The following is a 25,067-nucleotide window of genomic DNA, read 5'->3' as shown; positions in this document are numbered from 1 at the left end:
TGACTTCCGGTTCCGGAATTATGGGGTAAAATGTGCAAAAAATTGTGAAAATAAGTGCACTAACTTTTCTCAGAGATGGCTGAACCGATTTTCACAAACTTGGAATCAAATGAAATTACTTGAGGTCCCATAAAAAATTCCTGAATATTATTTGGATCCGACTTCCAGCTCGGGAGTTATGGGGTAAAATGTTCATAAATAAGAAAATATATGTTCTAACTTTTCTCATAGATGGCGCGACCGATTTTCACAAACTTAGATTCAAATGAAAGGTCCTGTGGTCCCATACGTAATTCCTGAATTTCATGCGGATCCGACTTCCGGGTCCGGAAATATAGGCTAAAGTGGGTTGAAAGTAGTATACCATCACTGAAAATGGGGAAAAAACTTAAAAAAATTTCTAAATCGACCTCAAATGTTTTCCAATTGATAGTTTTTATCAGTAGACGGTCAAACAAACCGATTTCGGTTATTCTCTTAAGAATCGAAGAAAATTATTTTGAAGAATACCACAGTATTATATATGATAGTATGATTGATATGAGAAAGGCATCATTACACCACTAGGTGGATTAAAACAGGTTTTTTTCTCCACAAATCTAGAAATTTTCGCATCTTTATGTCCGAAAATTATGTTATTTGACAAATCTTTATTTCTGCTGAATGTATAGTGATGATTACCGAAATTCTTCATTATTTTTTATTAATTTTCCGAATATTGGTAAAACTTTCCCTGAGTTCGTCAAGAGAAATGACATTTCGGAGTTCACAGACCGTGTCAGTAAATAATGAATAATCTTAACTTTTACATAGAAATTTCCGATATTCAGTAGTTTTATGACAGATGACCGTAAGTTGGATAAATTTTACGTATCTTTCAGTAAAAACAATATTATACAGATCGTTGCCGCAAAAATTATTACCGAACACAAAAATAGAAATTTTGTGTGTATAAGAAACTGCTTTGAAGTTTGTTCTGTCAGGTGAACATTCACGTATGAGTAATTCCTTAAAAGGGACTGTTCAGAATAGATATCTGTGCATTTGTTCAATTTTCGCTTAAAAGAGGTATTACATATTTTCACATTGATCTTTGGTGATATTTCTTCTTTTTTAAACTAAAGCGAGTGTGTATCGAATTCCGTTGATTGTAGGTTAAGTAATAAGAAAAATAATGGAGAGAAACGTTGACCACTTAAAGCCTGTTCACACTATACCGTGACAACCGGGACGGGACCATCCGGGACTATCCGGGACGTTTTTTTCCTCATCGGCGAAAAACTTGGCGAGGAATATCGGTGGTAACCAAATGGATTTTATCCCGGATCCGGGATTCCAATACATACACACGCCGGCAGTTCAGTCATCGCCGATGAGGGAAAAAACGTCCCGGATAGTCCCGGATAGTGTCGTTCCGGTATAGTGCGAACAGACTTTAAGTGGTCAACGTTTCTCTCCATTATTTTTCTTATTACTTAACCTACAATTAACGGAATTCGACACACACTCGCTTTAGCCTAAAAAGAAGAAATATCACCAAAGATTAATGTGACAAGCCGCTACCTAATTTTGGGTCAAAACCTACCCAAAAATCAACTAAAGTGCATCTCCCCAATTTTGGGCAACCATTTATTACGTTCAAGCCAAAGTTTGAGTAGATATCGACCTAATTTGGAGTAGCTAATAGAAGAGCTCGACAATGAGTGATTTCTCCAAATAAATTAGGTAGAAATGATTTTCAGTGTACGAACATGACCGTCTGGAATGAACCGATTTGTCCGATTGAGTCATCCTGAAAACCTGTCATGGAACTATGAAATATTGTGATGTTAGCCTAATTATCTTGCAACTACTGCAATTTCCAACTTCTGTCTTGATAAATTCAATCAGTTCTTATACAAAATTAGTGCATAAAACCTTAAAATGATTTTCTGCTGTCACTGGTAAGATTCCCCTTTTCTGTGGCCACAGAGTGCAGGGCATTTTTTTTTTTGCTTCTGGTCTCAACACGATTCGCCGTGGCATTTCTTGCCACTGTCGAGAGTGCTGTTTCCAGTTTAATTGGGTATGGGATCCGATTTACTGGATAATCCAAGAATCCAAGCTTTTAATCTCTGCCATCGGACGGGAAACGAAGCTGGATAATCTTTTCATACTTTTTTTTCCGTACGATTTGCAGCCCACAGATGCTACGAGGGGAAGAGGGCAAAATGTAAAGCATCCACCTGCAGGAAAGGAAAATGCTTTCAAGTGGCAAAGCGGTATCATTTTTCCACTTCACAGCAAGAACGAAAGTTGGCCACTTGACGTAAGCGCTTTCCGGTGGTGGTGGTGGTAACAACGAGGAAATTGTCTTTTTTGCCATTCTGACCGAGACATACACACACACCCACTTAAATTAGCAGACAAATGAACGTGATCTAATTGACTTCAATTGTTTTACCGTCAATGAATTCTGGCAGCGGGCGAGATCCTTAAGCTACGATCAGACTAGCCAGTTTATCTGACACAGTTTATCTGCCACAGACAAGTAATTTTTCTGCAGTTTATATTTGGTCTGGCAATGTGATTACACTATTCACAGTTAAATGACTGCAACAGTCAAGTTTGACTGCCGACAGTCAATACTTTGACAGTTGTTATGTTTGACTGTGACAGACTTTTTGAGCATGTCTGTATTGTGATTACATTGATCAGACAAATCAAACTGGCTACAGACTTAAATATAGGGAGTGGGCTGTTTATTGCAGTTTTTCTGCACAAAGTGATCACATTGGAAGAAAGTTTGTGGGGCAGAGAACTTTTCACGGAATATTGCATTATGATAAAATATCGATCTGATCTCACAAACGGAAGTTCGTTGCGTTGTTACTTGGTGTGTTGTGTTTCGAAGCAATTAAAGAAGGAATATAAATGTCCTCCGGTTTTTTTACCTTTTTTATAAATATCAAAAATAGGTATAGAAATCGCTCAAACTTTAGAAAACTTTTCCGAGGCCCGGAGACGCATGATGGATTGGTTATTATTCTACACAATTTCAAATACTGAACTTTTCCACAGTTTTTAAAAATATGAAACCGAAGCTCTTCGATGTATCTAAAAATCATTTATTAACCAAATATGAAGTGAGCGTGTTTTTGTTAAAATGAAACTTTTATTTTGAATGAGAAAAAAAATAGTCGAAATAGTGACCATCTTTCTGGCAATTTGTGAATACCTCGAGAATCAGACATCCCATTTTCGACTTCTTCGTAGGAATTGAAATGGTGCAAAGTCAATGCGTGGCTATTCGATAAAAACAAATGGTAGTCATTTCATTTAAATTCATATTTGTTTTCCTTACTTTTTTTATCCCTGAATGATTCACATTTCAAGTGATTCTATAATAAAATTTTACAGTACTTTGGTTGTTCTGTTTCTTATTTCCTATCTGTATCTTGGTGTTCACTGATTTAGTGTCATTTGATACAAGTAGTATTCGGAAATAAATGAATACGACGGTGAGGGAGAAGCTCCCAGTCCAGTGCTTTGATTATATCCTTCCTGAACTTTGAAACTGATTTTGATTTGACTCTGCAGTATTTATCTTCAAATACAAACATAATTCTAATGATTTCCCCAAATCATCTCTTTCTAATACAAAATTCGACAATGTTTAAATGATGAAAATATACGATGTTGTTTGTTCTATGACTATGATGTATATTTGATATGTTTAGTAGATGTCACAACAACAAAAAAATGAGATTCTTTCACATCATATGTTCATTATCTACACGTTTGTGTCTTAACGCTCACATCATACGGGTATATCTTCTATTACTAAAAATCCAGAGTGGCACCGATATCGAAAGCGTGAAAAAATATGTTTCGCAACTGTTGAGTTTTTTTCACGCAACAAATACATTTTCAATAAATTGTAAATGGAGTGGTAGATTCAAAAATCAAATGCAATGAAAATCCATGGAATCATCCTACCTCCGTAAATATGACAATTAAAGAGTTGAAATTTTGGGAAGCTTGTCTCCAGTCCAAGCTCTTTCAAATATGGTATAACGGTATGAATTCGCTTTGGGCAGAGTTCAGATTTTGACAGATCCACAATTTTATTACTAAACGCTTTGTAATCAATTCAATTATCGAACTAATGAACGAACGATAAGCTATTGGAAATTCGGTAACTATTTACAAAATCTAGAAAAAAATTCAAATAAGTACATTTTCTGTTACCGTTCAGCATTTTTTAATTTGGAGTAGTTAATATTTTTTTCATTAGTTCATTATTTAATTTTTCATAATTATTTCATCCAAGTACAAACCAAAACGTTCCAGTACTATGCTTCTGGAGATCCATTGCACTTTATCGTGAAGGAGGAGCTCGAAAAATTCAGCAGTAATTTCGATTAATAATTCTACGAAATATGCAATAAGCTTCATTATTTCGACCGGAAATGACAACGTGGTTCGGTGAGAAGTTAGTACACGTGGTTAAAAGATAGAATTGGGGTCCAGTACTCGTTAATCGATTTCGATCGATTTCAAGTACATTTTTGTAAAATAAACAATATTTGTGTATAAAACTAAAGAGCCACAGCATCATATACAAGGAGCCTTGGGCTATTCCCGGCTTCCTGTTCCTGAAATAGTGATCGTATACACAAAATGGAACTCACTCACATTTCGTAGAGGTCGCTTGACCGATATTCACAAATTTAGGTTCAAATAAAAAGCCAAAACTCCTGAGCTTCTAAACTTTGTGCGGATGCAAGTGTTTAAAATTTCATTTTTGCCATTTCTAAAATAATAAGTATTTAAAATTTAAACCCTCGTTTAAAGTACGATGACCGAATCATATAGAATCTTATAAAATTGACTAAAATCAATACAGTTTGTAAGTCATGTTAACAGATGGTCATTCGAACCGACTTCATTTACACCGGTTGCAGAAGTACCTGCAATAGCAAAACTGTTTCATTTTGTTGGTTGTTGGTTGTGCTAATTGATTTTTTTTTGTTTTCTTTCAAGAAGCAATAAAAATTATTTCGAAGAATGCCACATATACCGGAATGTGAGAATATGAGTAATACGAGAAAGCCCTCAATACACCACTAGGTGGATTAAAACGGGTTTTTTATTACTATCTGGTTTTTACACATTAGAAAAAAAAATTGATCACGAAACCAACCCTCTTGGGGAAAACCACGTGTACTTACTTCTCACACTGGTGCTGGAACGTTTTGCTTTGTGTTTGGATGAAATAAACAAGTTTTTGGTTGTCATAGAATCTGTGGCAGACAACTTCTGCACAACAGTTTCAGAAACAGTCAAATTTGTCTGCACAGTCATCAACTGTTTGTCTGTCGACTATGATCACACTGTGATTACATTGTCACAGATAATCTGCACACTTTGACTGCATACAGATGGACAGTCAAGCCGATTTTGACTGCTTGCAGACAACTGCGAACCGATTACACTATGATACAGTCAAACTGCACAAGTTTGTGCAGATAAACTGGCTAATGTAATCGTACCTTAAAGCAGTTAATCTCTGGGGTTGTATAGCACTTCCCAGCATGTATGCTACAAGTGAAAATCCTTTTGACAGCTTCGACAGTCATAATGCCCCTAATAAGTCCCATTTTGCCCAATTCAAACAAATTTGCCCGAAACCTCCGTGAGTAAATAAACGTAATAGGCAATTTTCCGCTCAAATAGCCAGAATAATAGAAAACATTCGTGCTGGCAATCAGTTTTCCTGATCTACTAACACAAACACACACACACAAGCTCATACCAAAAGACGTCGCCTTCGTTCGCCATCCTGTTCCGCGTGTTGCGGGAAAATAAACTGTGCTGTTAAACTGATCAACTCGAAGATGAAGCGAAAATCCGCTTATCATCCTGCCCCATCACGTACACATGCTCGCTTCTCGGAGGCTCCGTAGGCCAAGGCAATTTCCAACCTATATCATTTTCAGTAGGTTAAGAAAGGCGAAGACCTTCGGAAACTATAGTGAAGTCACGGCTTGCTTCGTCGATTCCCGTCAAAGCCGGTTCATGTGTTTTTTTTTTGTGTGTTGTTGCTTCTATAGCCAGTCATCATCACCCGTGTTGTTTGTTTTCCCAGATGGTATCAGTCCTTCGGTAGAAGAAAATTAGCTTTCAGGATAAAGTCAAACAGCAGATGTCGCTTTTAGTTGGTTGGTCATCCGAGTTTCGGAACCGTCTTGGAAATAGAACAAGCAAATCTCACATAAGTTGACGGTTACGCTGCAGCCTACAAATGTATCATTTCGCTTGCAAGAAGTTTGAGAGTAATGAATAATTACACTAGAATCAATGAAAACCGATATTTTATTTCAGATTCGCATAAGAATTTTTTTTATAAAGTGCAACAAAGCAGTAAAATTATATTGGAAAACGCGATTCAGGTGACTTGCATAGCTCCTTTCGACATTTGACTTTTAGGTTCTGTGAATTAGTATTGCGTTGTTTTTCCAAAACATCCTAAAATACGAAAAAAAACGATTGGTAACGAGTTCGTTGTTTTTCATCACGACAACGCTCGGCTACATGTTGAGATTGCGGTCACACACTATCTGGATAAAAGTGAGTGCCAAACTTTTTTTTTACCCTAATATGGTATCAGTGTTCTCCGTGTTTTAGGTTCTTTTATTCTTTTTTGTACGGCTCTTTAATATTAAACAGTAAACATTCTGAGTTTATCCAAATTTTGTTATGTTTTTGAAATTTGTGGTTACTTTCTATTGAATGGTTCTGCCTACAAAAATAAAAAAATTAATTTTTAATCGACGTGTAAATCAAAAGTAATATGAAATAGGCATTAGTTAAACCAAAAACATGATTGGAAATTATTATTGAAGTACAACTAAATTGAGATGCATTGATATTGCAACCATTAAAACTGTATTTTTTTAAATTAACGCTTAGTTTGGCTTCTGAAGTATATTGAAAAATAAAAAAAAACTGTGAAGTAATATTACGTTTAATTTCTTGCAAATTTTTTAAAATTTGTACAACATGAAATGAAATTTACAAAATATTTCTTTCTCTTTACTTGAGAGAAGTTCTTTCTTAACAGAGTTCCTTCCAGGAAAGGGTAACAAATCATTACTCTTCTCATAATTCGATGTTGGTGAAACTTTGCACACGTCTTCAGTATAGCCAACCATTTTTTTTTTTGCACGGATGGAGGCAATTCGACTCATTTGGCTTCGGAACCGGCTTGGAAATCAAACATAAATTGACATAAACCACGGTATAATCATTGGAAAAAGATTTCGCAGATTCACATAAGAAAACTAATGTTAAGGGCTGAGGCCAGCATGTTTTAGGGCGCTTTAGAGGGCTATTTTCACGCTTCAAATTTGATTTTCTCTGAAACGATGACGAATATCAAAAAACCCAACTGTCAATCTCTTAGAAAATTAGTTTAGATTATTCTGTTAAATTTCAGAATGATTCATTGACATTAGCGGTCGGGAAAGTGGAAGAATTGCATAGCTGAAAACGTGGTCTTTCAACTTGTTCATTGAATATCTCATCTTCAATAGCATGGATCAAAAATCCTGGCAATATCTAGTTTAGCACTAAGCAGTTCAATTTGAACGGCTCTGCACTGATGAGTCAAAGACGAAACGTAAAAATAATGAAAACGGTTATGTGCCCTAGCACAAAATTTGGCTAACCCCTAAATGAATATCTAGATAATTTAATTTAGATGCGATTAGTGCATAAAAACATAGAGGTTGTCGCGATAAAAATGAAGTGAAAGATATTTTTTTGAAGTAAGTGTCCTAGTAACGTAACGGAACATGAGAGAGAAATAAAATCGGCTCAAAAATGCTGCCAAAGAAGCGGTAGCTTTTTTGGATTTTACATGATGTAGTCAAACTTGTAACCGAAAATATTAAAACTTTCTTGGCAACCTGGCCACATAGAGAGTCATTTTGCACATTTGCGAGAGAGCATGGAGGGAAAAGTAATACGCAGAGCAAACCACTTGGTTGTACGCGACCTACTGGCCTCAGGCCTTAATAAAGTACGGCATCATCACGACAACGCTCGGCTACATGTTCAGATTGTGACCAAAAACTATTTAGATAAGAGTGAATGCAAAAAATGGGTTACCCTGCTATCGCTTCAGTTTTCTCCGTTGTTTTTTTTTTTTTGTTCCTTTATGCTATTTTTATCACTATTAAAACATTTTTACTGAAAGGCTGTAAACCATATTGCGAGTTAATCTCACTTCTGTTACATTTTTTTTGGTGGTTACTATTTTTTAACGATAGTTAATTGTATTTATTTTGCACTGTCAGTAAAAGTACACAAGAAGCTGAGAAATTAGAGCATTTCCAGAAAAGGATAACAAGCAATTACTGTTATTACAATTATTACTACATACTTCGATTTAGATGAAACTTTGCACATGTCTTCATTTTAGCCAACAATTTGTATTGTACGGATGGAGAGATCAATTCGAATCAAGACTAATTAAAAGATCCTCTTCTTAATCCATTTAGTGGTGTGATAATACCTTTCTCTTGTCATTCAAACATTCCCATTATAACATACTTTATTTCATTAAGAAAATGTATGACACCAATTAGGACTGATAATTTCTGACAAAAATTGATTCGCTTTGTTCACAAAGGCGGGTTTCAGCGCTTACGTCGCATATCCGACAACATTTTGAAGCCAAAAGAGTCAACAATAATACATTTTGTCGGTTACGTCACTTATACGATTATATCTCCGAAACCGGGTGTCACAACTCAAAAATAGCTTTCAAACGATCCAAAGTTTGTTGGAAGCGGTTCAGCCGCCATCTACGAGACAATTGAGTAGAGAGAAAAAAAGTTTGTTTTGGCGGTTACGTCATTTATAGCGCTATATCTCCCGGACAAAAACTGACAGCCAATTAGTCTTTGAACTTGATTCATAACCCAAAAAAATGAGCGGAGAGGAATGTCTTCGAAAAAGTGCACACACAAACATTTGCCGATCTTGACGAGCTGAGTCGAATGGTATGTAATACCTTTCCATAGAAAATAGGCAAGTATAACGAATTTCAAATCAATTTGAATCTGCATAAGATTTAAATGGTAAACTAACTAAAAGAAATACGAGAACTAAATAAATTTACATGAACTAAAAGAACTAAAACATCTCAAACAACCAAAACAACTAAAACGACTAGATTAACTAAAACAACTAAGAGCAAATTCAGCAGCTAGAAGTTCTATATGAAATATCTGTAATAGAGCAAAAATTGGAACTAGCGTATCCCCAGCAAGTCGTTCTAGTTTTATTTATTCGACCAGTTCTTCTGTCAAATTTAAAACTGGTCTACAAAGCCGTTCTATTTTTTGTATATTTGAAACACGAATAAAACACTACTGGGGCTGCCAGTTTTTCTTGTTATAAAATTCAGATTTAAATTTTGTAACTAACATAAATTATGCATCTAGAACTTGAACACTACTGAATATGCCCTAAAACAACTGAAACAACTAACACAATTAAAACAACTAAAAAAACTAAAAGAACTAAAAGAACTAAAAGAACTAAAAGAACTAAAAGAACTAAAAGAACTAAAAGAACCAAAAGAACTAAAAGAACTAAAAGAACTAAAAGAACTAAAAGAACTAAAAGAACTAAATGAACTAAAAGAACTAAAAGAACTAAAAGAACTAAAAGAACTAAAAGAACTAAAAGAACTAAAAGAACTAAAAGAACTAAAAGAACTAAAAGAACTAAAAGAACTAAAAGAACTAAAAGAACTAAAAGAACTAAAAGAACTAAAAGAACTAAAAGAACTAAAAGAACTAAAAGAACTAAAAGAACTAAAAGAACTAAAAGAACTAAAAGAACTAAAAGAACTAAAAGAACTAAAAGAACTAAAAGAACTAAAAGAACTAAAAGAACTAAAAGAACTAGAAGAAGTAAAAGAAGTAAAAGAACTAAAAGAACTAAAAGAACTAAAAGAACTAAAAGAACTTAAAGAACTAAAAGAACTCAAAGAACTAAAAGAACTAAAAGAACTAAAAGAAGTAAAAGAAGTAAAAGAACTAAAAGAAGTAAAAGAAGTAAAAGAACTAAAAGAACTAAAAGAACTAAAAGAACTAAAAGAACTAAAAGATTTAAAAGAACTAAAAGAACTAAAAGAAGTAAAAGAACTAAAAGAACTAAAAGTACTAGAAGAAGAACACTAAAAGTATACTAAAAGAACACTGAAGGAACACTGAAAGAACACTTAAAGAACTAAAAGTACACTGTAAAAACACTAAAAGAAACTTGAAAAACACTAACAAACACTAGAAGAACACTAAAAGAATATTGAAAGACAATTAAAAACACTAAAAGAACACTAAGAGAACACTAAAAAAGCACCGAAAGAAAACTAATAGAACACTATAAAAACACTGAAAGAACACTAGAAAACACTAAAAGACAACTAAAAGGCAACGAAAAAATCATTAAAAGATTGCTAAAAGAACACTACAAGCAGGCACGTACCCAGAGGGAAGGCCCGAGGGGTCTCTACCGTTCCCGAAATCAGAAACAGAAACAAAAAAATGTTTGATACGAAGCGAACAGAGTCAAAATACAATGCAAATTAAATACGGGACAAAATAAACGACAATAATAATAAGACATTTAATTGTTCTGGAAAAAGAAAGTGCGCGAACTTACCATAGTTGGGCAAGATTCTGCAAGTTAGAAAGATATCCTGCCGCTGGATCTCGCACATACTTTTTTAGGACTAAAAAGACGAGCGTAAGTTCACTTCCAGTACATGTTTGGATGGATCCATTATACAAGGTGAGATGAAAAAACTGCAACCAACTTCAGACTGCTGTCATTTCTAAACCGCTCGTCCCACAGCTGTCAGATTTATTCTAGTGACAGCTCATTATATTATTTACAAGCGCACAAAAGCATTTTGGTGGGAATTTTTCAGAAAAAAAGTTATTTGTGATGGAATTCAAGTGTGATAGTGTGATTGCTTTGCATTTGGCTGGAAAACCACAAGTGGCTATCGTTAGAGCCCTCCAGCATTTAAAAGTGAATAAATCTTTTGTGTCTCGTACCATCGCTCGTTACCGTGATACTGGTAGCGTAGCCCGACGTCAAGGAAGTGGACGAAAAAAAACAGCAACATCGGCAGAAATGGTTCGAAAAGTGAAGAAGCGAATTGAACGAAATCCGCGTCGCAGTGGCCGAAAAATGGCTCGTGAGCTGAACATATCGCAATATGCCATTCGGCAAATATTGAAAAATGAGCTTGGACTAAAGCCATTGAAGTTCCAAAAAGTGCAAGATCTTACTGATGCGCAAAAAAAAGTTAGACTCGAAAAAGCTAAAGAGTTGCTTCGCTTGGCCGAAAGTGGTGAACTACCGAATTTGATTTTCTCCGATGAGAAACCATTCGTTATCCAGCAGTTTGTAAACAAACAAAATGATCGTGTTTACTTGCCAGAGAGGTCAGCTGAAAATTTGCAACTTCGGTTGGCCACCAGAACTCAAAAGCCGGCCATGGTGATGGTGTGGGCCGCCATAACAGCCGATGGTCGCTCGCCGCTCGTATTCATCGACCGTGGGGTCAAAATAAATGCGCAAATCTATCGCGAAAATATTTTGGAGGGAGTTCTGAAGCCCTGGGCACGCAAACATTTCGGCCGCAGACCTTGGACATTCCAACAGGACTCAGCACCATCGCACTCAGCACGCGCCACCCAAGAATGGTTAAGAAATGAGGTTCCTCGCTTCATTTCCACCGCACAATGGCCACCAAAATCTCCGGATGCCAATCCGTTGGACTATTGTGCCTGGGGTATTTTGGAAAGCAAGGTTGGCACTAAAAAATACCAAAGTGTCGATCATCTCAAGCAAGCGCTTCGCCGAGAATGGGACAAAATACCGCAGAGCCACTTTCGGGCAGCGTGTGATGGTTTCATTGGCCGTTTGAAGGCCATAGTTCGTGCCAAAGGTGGCCAATTCGAACAAATCTAAACCGATTCTCAAATTTGATGTTATTTCCGACATTTTTTGCGTTCATTCAATAAAATTTAAAAAAAAAAATGAAAAAATTATGGCGTTTTACTTTGTTGCAGTTTTTTCATCTCACCTTGTAATACGCCAGAGAAATAAATTATTACTCGACAATGGACTGAAGTCGTCGCGGCACGAGTGCCTGAAAGGGAGGCTCAATGGGTAGGAAAGATCATGGTACCGGTTTTCTGGGATTGTCATAGCATACTTTTGGAGTACTAAATTCAATTAAAGACCGAAATCGCTGTGATTTAGTAATTTTATTGAAGATGATAATAACAATGGTAGTTCCAGTGTAAAAGTTTGAGGTGTTTGTTTAAAACGCCGGTAAATGGCGCACCGGAAATTATCTACTTAAGCAATCTTCAGTAACATTATCTTTTATTATGGGTACGGGAAAAACTATACGAACAAAACAAGAACACTAAAAGAACTTAAAGAACCAAACGAACTAAAAGAACACTAAAATACCACTAGAAGAACACTAAAAGAACTAAAAATCTTAAAGAACTATAAGAACTATCAGTAGGCGTTGGTTCAGGTTCATGAGAATTCGATTCCAAGAACGCACCGAAGACGTTAAGTCGCTGAAACGCAAGAGTTCTGTGAGTCAAACCATTAAACGCGACTTTTTCAAAACCATTTTTTTAAATCACGGTAGCGATAGTATTATCGATCTTCTAGTGATTTAGTATCGATCTTCTAGCTCAACAAGCCAAACAAACAAGCTAGGTTGAAAGTCGAATTTCGGTTCTGGAGTACGATAACGATTTTGACTACGATAACATTCTGATTCTGAAGAACTGGTATGGAATTTTATCCTTATCCGACTTCCGATTCCGGAATCACAAGGTAATGTGACAAATCTATGATTAAATTCGCAATAAACTTTTTCGGATATTTTTCAACCGATTTTTACCATCTAAGATGCAATTAAAAGGTCCTAAAATTCTTCAAAAAGTCCCCGAAAATGTCATCCAGATTCGACTTCTGGTTCCGGTGTTACAGCGCGATAAGTGAAAAATTGTCATTTTCATGGGTATTTTTCACCATTGATGGCGAAACGAGATGCAAGTTTTTTTAGAACGTTCTGGTGAATTCATCAAGTTGGCAAACTTTGTTAGTTAGTGGTTATGTAAATCTACATTGAGTCTAATAGTCCCCGATTTCCGCTTCCGAAAGCACTGATAATAGTGAAGAAAAACTCCAATAAAAGAACTTACATCGATTTCTCAGCAACGATAGAACCGATTTTCACGGATCATGATTCAAATTCAAGGTTTCATTGTCTTAAAAGATACTGTGCAATTTCATCCAGATCCGACTTCCGGTTCCGAAAGTAGCTTTCAAACTGTCATACAAAATAAGACAAAACCGGTACGCATCGGCACATGCTGGTACGGAAGAAGAAAACCACCCTTATTCTGAATAACGACGTAATATTGATTTTTCGAACGAATGTGGTTCGATCGAATCCTAGCTACCTTTGATTTTGCTAGCGTTATTAGGAATACAAATGAAATACGATCGTAAAAACGATACGACGTTATTCAGAATAAGGACGAACACCACTGCCTAGCACACAGCGTGCTTTGATCAATTTTGTATAGCGTACGGGGCTGCCACATTTAAATCTACATCAACTAGACAAAACAGTTTACAAATTGAACAGTTGGTTGTACTCGAATAAAGTTTTTGATTTTATTCAAGTTTGAAAAAAAATCTTCTAGTGATGTTTTTGAAAATATAAGTAATATGAGAAAGGCATCGTTACACCACTAGTTGGATTCAAAAAGGTTTTTTTCTAGAAGATAATGAACAATATACTAGTATAACTAAGTTTAATACGAGTTTGAATTTTTTCTATAATTACAAAATCGATAATATCGAAACCCCAAAGATCCACCTTCAGAATGCTATAAAACTTTTAGCAGACGTATTCACATAGACAATTCTGATTCTTTTGAAACGTTTTTGATTGCCCTTTTCTTTCTGGAGGGTTATTTTTTTAACGTCCAGTGTTTTCTAAATCACATATCGAAAAATGAATATTGTGTATCAAGCCGTATTTGACTTACGAAATATCCTAGCTTTAACTGGTTACTTTCTTAGCGTCTCCATCATTGAGATCAAAGTGGAGAGACATAGTCATTTGTAGATAGGATCAGAAATGTTGAACAAATGCAACTCAAAATAGCATATTTATTATATACATGTTCTATCTGGTCAACACACGGCTGAATCGCAGTGCCGGGCAACTTTCTAAGACCAAACCGGAAGCATGCTTGCAGTAAATCAACGGAGCCCTGTCAGAGTACCAGCGACAAACCAGCTCGGCTCAGCTTCTCGCGCTCACTCTGTCTGCCTGCCTAACAAACGCATAAAACACAGATGAAGTTTAAGGCTTGAAGTAGTTAATACTCAGTCTCGGAACTGGTTGCAGTAAATACATTGCCTATTCATGAGAATATGTTTGCAAATTAGCAATTTTAGGTACGTCGAAAGTTGCAAATCGCTGCCAAGCGTCATTCAATGATGGTCGCTTTATGGTTTTCATGTTTTGAAATGACGTTGGGATGCTCTACGACGTCAGAAATCTTCACGGCAGCAGGACAAACGTGCGTTTGCTTACTGCTGTGTGTTATCCTTTTTGAAATCATCATGCAGAACTACTTCCCCAGATAAGCAATTTCCTGGAACTAATTGTTTCCATCGGTTATGGCTTTCCCAATGATGTTTCCGCCTGATGAAGAAGCTAAACCCGGTTTATAGCCGAACTTCATGGGGAATCATTTATTTTCAAACCAGTTTCGAACTTAGGTTGAACGCCATTGAATATTTAAAATTATTTGCAGTTCGTCTCCGAGGTTTCTGAAGCGAAAACACGACACGTAAGATACAGAAACGTATTCAACTGACAGTCTCTGACTGCTCTGAACACACGCCCACAATTTCCGCATGCCTACTGCGATTCAGCCGTGTGTTAAAATGTAACTCGTGAGTGAGCTCTAAAACTAAAAGGTGGCTAAAAACTTTATTCGTTTGCAGACAGCAATAGGGGAAAAAAAACAAAAACCTTCCGCAATCCAATTGCGGGCACTTGATAACAGAAAATCTTGGAAAAATCAAGAGAAGCAAATGTGCCCGATAAAACTTCTGCTCATTCAATTCGAATGAGATGGTGTGAAATAAAACTTGGTCTTGCTGGTGTTTGGTGCTTGGTGGAAATGTGGAAAACTCAAAATCGGTCTCCGTCGCCTCGTTTTGCGGTGCCAACTGCTCTATCGGTTTCACTCGGCAAATAGTAAGTCTGTGGAAATTGGTAAAGTTGAATCAAAGGTGGATTTTGTTTTTCCTCTAAAATTGCACTACTGTGCTTTTGTCGTCAGCAACACTATTCTAATAGAAAGCAAGATAAACACAAATAAACCTGTGAACGGTTCAAACTTAGGTCGTTGGTGAAGAAATAAGTCATCCATCCTGTGAACTGCAACACTGCAACTTGGACGGAGGCATGACAAATACTTTTCTGCACTACTCCGGTATTTTCATAAGCAGTAGAACGAGGATCGGTGCCAAGCAAATAAATATAAAATTTAGTTCGTCCCAACATATGACACATAGTGAAAAGTTTTGAGGATGGTTGTGCCAATGCCAAACATAGTAAAAATAATATTAAAATTTTCTATCCAAGCAAGCCGGCACAGCGGTACTATTTCTGCAATTTGCACTTCATCCCAGACGGACCTTGCCCCTCACGAACCACCCTAGCTTCCTTCGGCGAAACTACAAAACGGGGGACAATGTATCAAATTTAGTCTCTAACGGAATGACACTTGAATGGGTGAAATGATCCGAGAATATTGCTCACCTATGAGTAGTTCCATTCAGTTAAGGTGCAATCTGTTCCATTGACATTTCTATTGGAACTTGGAACGGACAGGGTAAAAGGGTCCCGGTGAAGGGTTTCCACATTGTTTGTTAGCAAAACGTGCTCAAATTTTCCATCTGTTCCCTTCATGCAAGTCATCTTTACTCCATCCATTTAGCTTCAGTGCACGGAATAATGGACACGCATTCGAACCGCAGACGACTTGTGAAATAAATAGCGAACGTCATCAGATGGTTTAAAAATCAAAAACTAACGATCTAGACCAGTTTTATGATACAACCATTTTGTTGGATGTATTCCAATATCGGTTGGTATTTTAAATTTGATCGACTTTCAAGCTAAAACTTTGGTTGAGAATTTTTCGAATTATAAAAGTTCTGAATTTAAAGGCCCTAGGAAAGTTAAACAATATTTCATTCCACAACGTGGAAAGATCATGTTCTCATTACTGTCGTTCAAAATAGAAATGCCATTTTAAAAAGGAGGTTTGAACGCGCAAGAACGTACATTCATCTGGATGTTAATGAGAAGATGTGATTTCTCCTCATTTTCAGGGTAGCTCAATGGCAAAGCAGTTCCACACATTGAAGTAGATTTGAAGCTTTCAGACATTTATAGAGGAAAATAAAATAAAACGAGAAGTTTGGATATCATTGAAACTGATGATTGCAAATATGAACAAATTTGTAAAAAATATAAATGAGGTCGATGCCTTTCACGCAGCCCGAATCACATTTTCATGAACCTGAGAAAATAGTTCTTTTAGTTCTTTAAGTTCTTTTAGTTCTTTTAGTTCTTTTAGTTCTTTTAGTTCTTTTAGTTCTTTTAGTTCTTTTAGTTCTTTTAGTTCTTTTAGTTCTTTTAGTTCTTTTAGTTATTTTAGTTCTTTTAGTTCTTTTAGTTCTTTTAGTTCTTTTAGTTCTTTTAGTTGTTCTAGTTCTTTTAGTTCTTTAAGTTCTTTTAGTTCTTTTAGTTCTTTTAGTTCTTTTAGTTCTTTTAGTTCTTTTAGTTCTTTTAGTTCTTTTAGTTCTTTTAGTTCTTTTAGTTCTTTTAGTTCTTTTAGTTCTTTTAGTTCTTTTAGTTCTTTTAGTTCTTTTAGTTCTTTTAGTTCTTCTAGTTCTTCTAGTTCTTCTAGTTCTTTTAGTTCTTTTAGTTCTTTTAGTTCTTTTAGTTCTTTTAGTTCTTTTAGTTCTTTTAGTTCTTTTAGTTCTTTTAGTTCTTTTAGTTCTTTTAGTTCTTTTAGTTCTTTTAGTTCTTTTAGTTCTTTTAGTTTTTTTAGTTCTTTTAGTTCTTTTAGTTCTTTTAGTTCTTTTAGTTCTTTTAGTTCTTTTAGTTCTTTTAGTTCTTTTAGTTCTTTTAGTTCTTTTAGTTCTTTTAGTTCTTTTAGTTCTTTTAGTTCTTTTAGTTCTTTTAGTTCTTTTAGTTCTTTTAGTTCTTTTAGTTCTTTTAGTTCTTTTAGTTCTTTTAGTTCTTTTAGTTCTTTTAGTTCTTTTAGTTCTTTTAGTTCTTTTAGTTCTTTTAGTTCTTTTAGTTCTTTTAGTTCTTTTAGTTCTTTTAGTTCTTTTAGTTCTTTTAGTTCTTTTAGTTCTTTTAGTTCTTTTAGTTCTTTTAGTTCTTTTAGTTCTTTTAGTTCTTTTAGTTCTTTTAGTTCTTTTAGTTCTTTTAGTTCTTTTAGTTCTTTTAGTTCTTTTAGTTCTTTTAGTTCTCTTAGTTCTCTTAGTTCTTTTAGTTTTTTTAGTTCTTTTAGTTCTTTTAGTTCTTTTAGTTCTTTTAGTTCTTTTAGTTCTTTTAGTTCTTTTAGTTCTTTTAGTTCTTTTAGTTCTTTTAGTTCTTTTAGTTCTTTTAGTTCTTTTAGTTCTTTTAGTTCTTTTAGTTCTTTTAGTTCTTTTAGTTCTTTTAGTTCTTTTAGTTCTTTTAGTTCTTTTAGTTCTTTTAGTTCTTTTAGTTCTTTTAGTTCTTTTAGTTCTTTTAGTTCTTTTAGTTCTTTTAGTTCTTTTAGTTCTTTTAGTTCTTTTAGTTCTTTTAGTTCTTTTAGTTCTTTTAGTTCTTTTAGTTCTTTTAGTTCTTTTAGTTCTTTTAGTTCTTTTAGTTCTTTTAGTTCTTTTAGTTCTTTTAGTTCTTTTAGTTCTTTTAGTTCTTTTAGTTCTTTTAGTTCTTTTAGTTCTTTTAGTTCTTTTAGTTCTTTTAGTTCTTTTAGTTCTTTTAGTTTTTTTAAGTTCTTTTAGTTCTTTTAGTTCTTTTAGTTCTTTTAGTTCTTTTAGTTCTTTTAGTTTTTTTAAGTTCTTTTACTTCTTTTAGTTCTTTTAATTCTTTTAGTTCATTTAGTTCTTTTAGTTCTTTTAGTTCTTTTAGTTCTTTTAGTTCTTTTAGTTCTTTTAGTTCTTTTAGTTCTTTTAGTTCTTTCAGTTCTTTTAGTTCTTTTAGTTCTTTTAGTTCTTTTAGTTCTTTTAGTTCTTTTAGTTCTTTTAGTTCTTTTAGTTCTTTTAGTTCTTTTAGTTCTTTTATTTCTTTTAGTTCTTTTAGTTCTTTTAGTTCTCTTAGTTCTCTTAGTTCTTTTAGTTCTTTTAGTTCTTTTAGTTCTTTTAGTTCTTTTAGTTCTTTTAGTTCTTTTAGTTCTTTTAGTTCTTTTAGTTCTTTTAGTTCTTTTAGTTCTTTTAGTTCTTTTAGTTCTTTTAGTTCTTTTAGTTCTTTTAGTTCTTTTAGTTCTTTTAGTTCTTTTAGTTCTTTTAGTTCTTTTAGTTCTTTTAGTTCTTTTAGTTCTTTTAGTTCTTTTAGTTCTTTTAGTTCTTTTAGTTCTTTTAGTTCTTTTAGTTCTTTTAGTTCTTTTAGTTCTTTTAGTTCTTTTAGTTCTTTTAGTTCTTTTAGTTCTTTTAGTTCTTTTAGTTCTTTTAGTTCTTTTAGTTCTTTTAGTTCTTTTAGTTCTTTTAGTTCTTTTAGTTCTTTTAGTTCTTTTAGTTCTTTTAGTTCTTTTAGTTCTTTTAGTTCTTTTAGTTCTTTTAGTTCTTTTAGTTCTTTTAGTTCTTTTAGTTCTTTTAGTTCTTTTAGTTCTTTTAGTTCTTTTAGTTCTTTTAGTTCTTTTAGTTCTTTTAGTTCTTTTAGTTCTTTTAGTTCTTTTAGTTCTTTTAGTTCTTTTAGTTCTTTTAGTTCTTTTAGTTCTTTTAGTTCTTTTAGTTCTTTTAGTTCTTTTAGTTCTTTTAGTTCTTTTAGTTCTTTTAGTTCTTTTAGTTCTTTTAGTTCTTTTAGTTCTTTTAGTTCTTTTAGTTCTTTTAGTTCTTTTAGTTCTTTTAGTTCTTTTAGTTCTTTTAGTTCTTTTAGTTCTTTTAGTTCTTTTAGTTCTTTTAGTTCTTTTAGTTCTTTTAGTTCTTTTAGTTCTTTTAGTTCTTTTAGTTCTTTTAGTTCTTTTAGTTCTTTTAGTTCTTTTAGTTCTTTTAGTTCTTTTAGTTCTTTTAGTTCTTTTAGTTCTTTTAGTTCTTTTAGTTCTTTTAGTTCTTTTAGTTCTCTTAGTTCTTTTAGTTCTCTTAGTTCTTTTAGTTCTTTTAGTTCTTTTAGTTCTTTTAGTTCTTTTAGTTCTTTTAGTTCTTTTAGTTCTTTTAGTTCTTTTAGTTCTTTTAGTTCTTTTAGTTCTTTTAGTTCTTTTAGTTCTTTTAGTTCTTTTAGTTCTTTTAGTTCTTTTAGTTCTTCTATTTCTTTTAGTTCTTTTAGTTCTTCTAGTTCTTTTAGTTCTTTTAGTTCTTTTAGTTCTTTTAGTTCTTTTAGTTCTTTTAGTTCTTTTAGTTCTTTTAGTTCTTTTAGTTCTTTTAGTTCTTTTAGTTCTTTTAGTTCTTTTAGTTCTTTTAGTTCTTTTAGTTCTTTTAGTTCTTTTAGTTCTTTTAGTTCTTTTAGTTCTTTTAGTTCTTTTAGTTCTTTTAGTTCTTTTAGTTCTTTTAGTTCTTTTAGTTCTTTTAGTTCTTTTAGTTCTTTTAGTTCTTTTAGTTCTTTTAGTTCTTTTAGTTCTTTTAGTTCTTTTAGTTCTTTTAGTTCTTTTAGTTCTTTTAGTTCTTTTAGTTCTCTTAGTTCTTTTAGTTCTTTTAGTTCTTTTAGTTCTTTTAGTTCTTTTAGTTCTTTTAGTTCTTTTAGTTCTTTTAGTTCTTTTAGTTCTTTTAGTTCTTTTAGTTCTTTTAGTTCTTTTAGTTCTTTTAGTTCTTTTAGTTCTTTTAGTTCTTTTAGTTCTTTTAGTTCTTTCAGTTCTTTTAGTTCTTTTAGTTCTTTTAGTTCTTTTAGTTCTTTTAGTTCTTTTAGTTCTTTTAGTTCTTTTAGTTCTTTTAGTTCTTTTAGTTCTTTTAGTTCTTTTAGTTCTTTTAGTTCTTTTAGTTCTTTTAGTTCTTTTAGTTCTTTTAGTTCTTTTAGTTCTTTTAGTTCTTTTAGTTCTTTTATTTCTTTTAGTTCTTTTAGTTCTTTTAATCTTTTTTGTTCCTTTAGTTCTTTTAGTTCTTTTAGTTCTTTTAGTTCTTTTAGTTCTTTTAGTTCTTTTAGTTCTTTTAGTTCTTTTAGTTCTTTTAGTTCTTTTAGTTCTTTTAGTTCTTTTAGTTCTTTTAGTTCTTTAAGTTCTTTTAGTTCTTTTAGTTCTTTTAGTTCTTTTAGTTCTTTCAGTTCTTTTAGTTCTTTTGGGTCTTTTAGTTCTTTTAGTTCTTTTAGTTCTTTTAGTTCTTTTAGTTCTTTTAGTTCTTTTAGTTCTTTTAGTTCTTTTAGTTCTTTTAGTTCTTTTAGTTCTTTTAGTTCTTTTAGTTCTTTTAGTTCTTTTAGTTCTTTTAGTTCTTTTAGTTCTTTTAGTTCTTTTAGTTCTTTTAGTTCTTTTAGTTCTTTTAGTTCTTTTAGTTCTTTTAGTTCTTTTAGTTTTTTAGTTCTCTTACTTCTTTTACTTCTTTTAGTTCTTTTAGTTCTTTTACTTCTTTTACTTCTTTTACTTCTTTTAGTTCTTCTAGTTCAGGCGAATTTGAACACTTTTTACGGTGCCTCCTGAATCGGACTTTGGGAACCAGGATAGCCGGAAATTATTTGGTAGACCGTCTACTAACAATGACAAACGATTCGCCGCTTCAAGTGACGATACAAAATTTTTAACACATTTTCACCCTGCAATAAGACCTTAATTTGTGAAAATCGTTCACACTTTATCAGGGAATAGTGAGTAAGTAATCAGAAATTCAATTTTTTATAGTAGTCACTCTGTTATTCCGGAACCGGAAGTCGGATGAATTTGAAATTCTGAAGTGTTCAATGGCATTTAAAATTTTTTATTTAATTCTAATGTTGAGAAAATCGGTTTAGTAATCTCCGAGAAAAGTGAGTGTACAAATATGGTACATGTACACATACACATAGACATTTTGCGTACTCAACGAGCTGATTTAAATGGTGTATGAGACTCGGCCCTCCTCTTTTTTTCTTTTGGTCGTACTTATCGAAGAGTAACTAAGTTTTTTCTAAATCTCAGCACCATGTTTTACTAAAATCACACACCAATAGCAAACATTCGTAGCCGCACTGTGGTTCTAATTCGTTCACCGCGACTGCAAAATTCCTCAGCATGTTTACGAAGCTGATGGACTCGGTTTGGTTTTCAAACTCAAACTATGGTGTTGGTTTTCGGTTTTATCTATAGCGTGTATGGACTTGAACAAAACACGCTGTGTGTATCGTTCGTAAAGGCGTGTTGTGTTTTTGTATTCCGTACTAATGCGTACCGGTTTTGTACCATCATTTTAGATAACGGTTTGTATGTTTTGACACTCATCACCCTGTAATTGCGGAAACGGAAGTCGGATCTGGATGAAATTTTACAGTAGATTTTAAGACAATGTGAGCTCAAATTTAAATCAAGATGGGTGAAAATCGGTTCAAGTATCACTGAGAAATCGAGTTGAGATAAACTTTAAGAGTATTTCTTAACTACTTTCGATGCTCCCGGGAAGCCATTAGTGTCGAATTAAGTTTTTATACAAACAAACTAACAAGTTCTGCAAATCAGTCAGGTTTATGGAATTTGTACCTGTTTTTGACTATTGTTTGCGGAAAAATCTCAACAAATTGAACATTTTCCACTTAAAGCGCATTTGTTCCGGAACTGGAAGTCGGATCCAGTTAAAATTTTTAAACGGGTCTAACGGATGAAAATAACAAAATTTTTGCGCTTCAAAAAATAAATTCAAATATTTTGCATAATAAAAACACACATTCGGACAACATTTAGTAATATTTTCGTGGAAAAATATTGAGAAATAGGGCGGTATATTTGAGAACGTTTCTTAGAAATCTTGAGTTGCAGTGTTCACTGTATCTCAGCGGAGACTAATCAGAAGCGAGCAAATCAAAGGAGAATAGTTTTTTTTTTTTTTCAATTATATAATTTATTAAGGCACACTGCTTAAGCTCTAAGATGCCAAGGGCTTTTTCTAATTTTAATTAACAAATAACTTAAAACTAGGATAGTATATTAAGATAATGTAATGACTTTGGCAGATCCCGCCTTCAGCTGGCAATCGGCACCGGCCGGCGTACTGAATGTAACACGTTGGTAAGTATCTTGGTATTAGCCGCTTTTTTCTGTCCGTGTGGGTTCGCGGGGAACACCCCCAGGCTACGAATACCAGGCGGGTGGCCCATATTCATCTCATAGACTACAGCGGCCGTCCGTGGGCAATGATGATGATGTTACGGAGGAAAATGAAAAAAAAAATATACAGAGAAGTAAATATTACGGAGAACAGAGTAAAAAGGGGATATGGGAACAAAATGACTAAGAACGACAAAGATCTAACTAGTTGACATCGAGATGGTGAAAAAACGTGGGAGGGGGAAGCAGAAAATTTAGTGACAGCAGAAAGATCTTGTTAGTTCCAATGAAGATGGTGGACAGACGAGGGATGGGGAGATTCTGGCGGATGTTAGTGTCGAACCTGTGGGTGGAGTTTCTTCTTCGCATCAGTCGAGGAACAGGGGTAACTAACGCAGATTACACTTGTATATTAATGTGTTTAAGGAATTTATATATGAGTAACATATATGATATATCCCGACTCGCCAACACATCTCGAACCGGAACATCAGGTGGTCTACCTCGGGCCCTGAGGGAGTCCTTTAAAACAGACCTGGCGTCACAATACCTCACACATGACCATACGACATGCTCGATGTCCTGATAACCGTCACCACAAGCGCAGAGACCGCTCTCCACGATTCCAATACGCCGAAGATGTGCGTTGAATGTGTAGTGATTAGACATGAGCCGAGACATCACACGAATGAAGTCACGACTCACGTTCATCCCCCTGAACCAAGGTTTCGTCGATACCCTAGGGATAATGGAATGTAGCCATCGTCCCAGTTCGTCATTACTCCATGAAGTTTGCCAACTTTCAAGTGCTCTTCGACGAGAAATACTGAAAAATTCATTGAAGCAGATTGGTCTTTCATAAATATCACCTTCTAATGCGCCCACTTTAGCCAATGAGTCTGCCTTTTCATTTCCCGGAATGGAACAATGTGAAGGGACCCAGACTAACGATATTGAATAAGACCGTTCAGATAAAGTTCGCAAGTGTTCCCGTATTTTCCCCAGGAAATATGGGGGATACTTTCCTGGCTTCATTGCCCGGAGAGCTTCTATTGAACTTAGACTGTCCGTGACAATGAAGTAATGGTCTTTGGGCAACGCTTCAATGATCTCGAGGGTGTACTGAATAGCAGCTAATTCTGCGACGTAAACTGAAGCCGGATCACTGAGTTTGTACGAAGCGGTGATGTTCTGATTGAAGATGCCGAAGCCTGTGGACTCGTTGATGTTTGATCCGTCAGTGTAAAACATCTTTTCACAGTTGACTGTTCTAAATTTATTATAAAAAATATTTGGGACCACTTGAGGGCGCACGTGATCCGGAATTCCACGAACCTCTTCTCTCATGGATGTGTCGAAAAACACAGTAGAATCAGAAGTATCCAACAAATGAGCACGGTTGGAAACAAACGAAGAAGGATTAATATTCTGAGCCATGTAATCAAAATACAAGGACATAAAACGGGTCTGAGAATTGAGCTCGACAAGCCTTTCGAAGTTTTCAATCACCATCGGATTTAAGATATCGCATCGGATTAGCAATCGATATGAGAGATCCCAGAATCGATTTTTCAACGGTAAGACGCCCGCAAGCACTTCAAGACTCATCGTATGAGTCGACTGCATGCAACCTAAGGCAATACGCAAACAACGATACTGAATTCTTTCCAGTTTAATGAAATGGGTGTTCGCGGCGGATCGGAAGCAGAAGCATCCATATTCCATTACGGACAATATCGTTGTTTGGTACAGCCTGATCAGGTCTCCTGGGTGGGCACCCCACCATGATCCGGTTATTGTACGAAGAAAGTTAATTCTCTGTTGGCATTTTTGTTTCAGATACCTAACATGACATCCCCAGGTGCCTTTGGAGTCGAACCAGACCCCGAGATATTTGAATGTGAAGACCTGAGCTATGGTTTCACCCCTTAGTTGAAGCTGTAGTAGTGCTGGTTCTCGCTTCCTTGAAAATACAACCAGCTCAGTTTTCTCCGTAGAGAAGTCGATACCAAGTTGAAGAGCCCACGTGGACAAGTTGTGGAGTGTATCTTGTAATGGTCCTTGCAGATCGGCAGTTTTGGATCCTATAATGGACACAACGCTGTCGTCGGCAAGTTGTCTTAGCGTGCAAGATGTGTTTATATATTCATCGATATCTTTTACGTAAAAATTGTATAAAAGGGGACTTAAGCACGAGCCCTGAGGAAGACCCATGTAGCTAAATCGTATTGTCGACAAATCACCATGTGCGAAATACATGTGTTTCTCGGACAATAGATTATATAAAAAGGTGTTCAAAACCGGCGAAAGACCATGCTGATGCAGCTTCTTAGATAGGATATTTATAGAAACTGAATCAAAAGCCCCCTTGATATCTAGAAATACTGATGCCATTTGTTCTTTACGAGCAAATGCCATTTGAATTTCTGTTGAGAGCAACGCAAGACAATCGTTCGTTCCTTTACCCCTGCGGAAACCAAATTGTGTATCTGAAAGAAAGCCATT

General features: G+C 34.7%; 1 protein-coding gene across 2 annotated transcripts in view; it reads left to right on the top strand.

Annotated features, from left to right (window-relative positions):
• LOC131432661 (uncharacterized) overlaps nucleotides 1-25,067 on the top strand; it is a 711,303-nt gene that overhangs the window by 371,697 nt on the left and 314,539 nt on the right. The gene's annotated exons all lie outside the window — the stretch shown is intronic.

Source organism: Malaya genurostris, chromosome 2 (genome assembly GCF_030247185.1).
Source record: "Malaya genurostris strain Urasoe2022 chromosome 2, Malgen_1.1, whole genome shotgun sequence".
Taxonomy (NCBI): domain Eukaryota; kingdom Metazoa; phylum Arthropoda; class Insecta; order Diptera; family Culicidae; genus Malaya; species Malaya genurostris.
The sequence above is the reverse complement of the archived record's forward strand: the minus strand, read 5'-3'. Positions and strand labels throughout refer to the sequence as shown.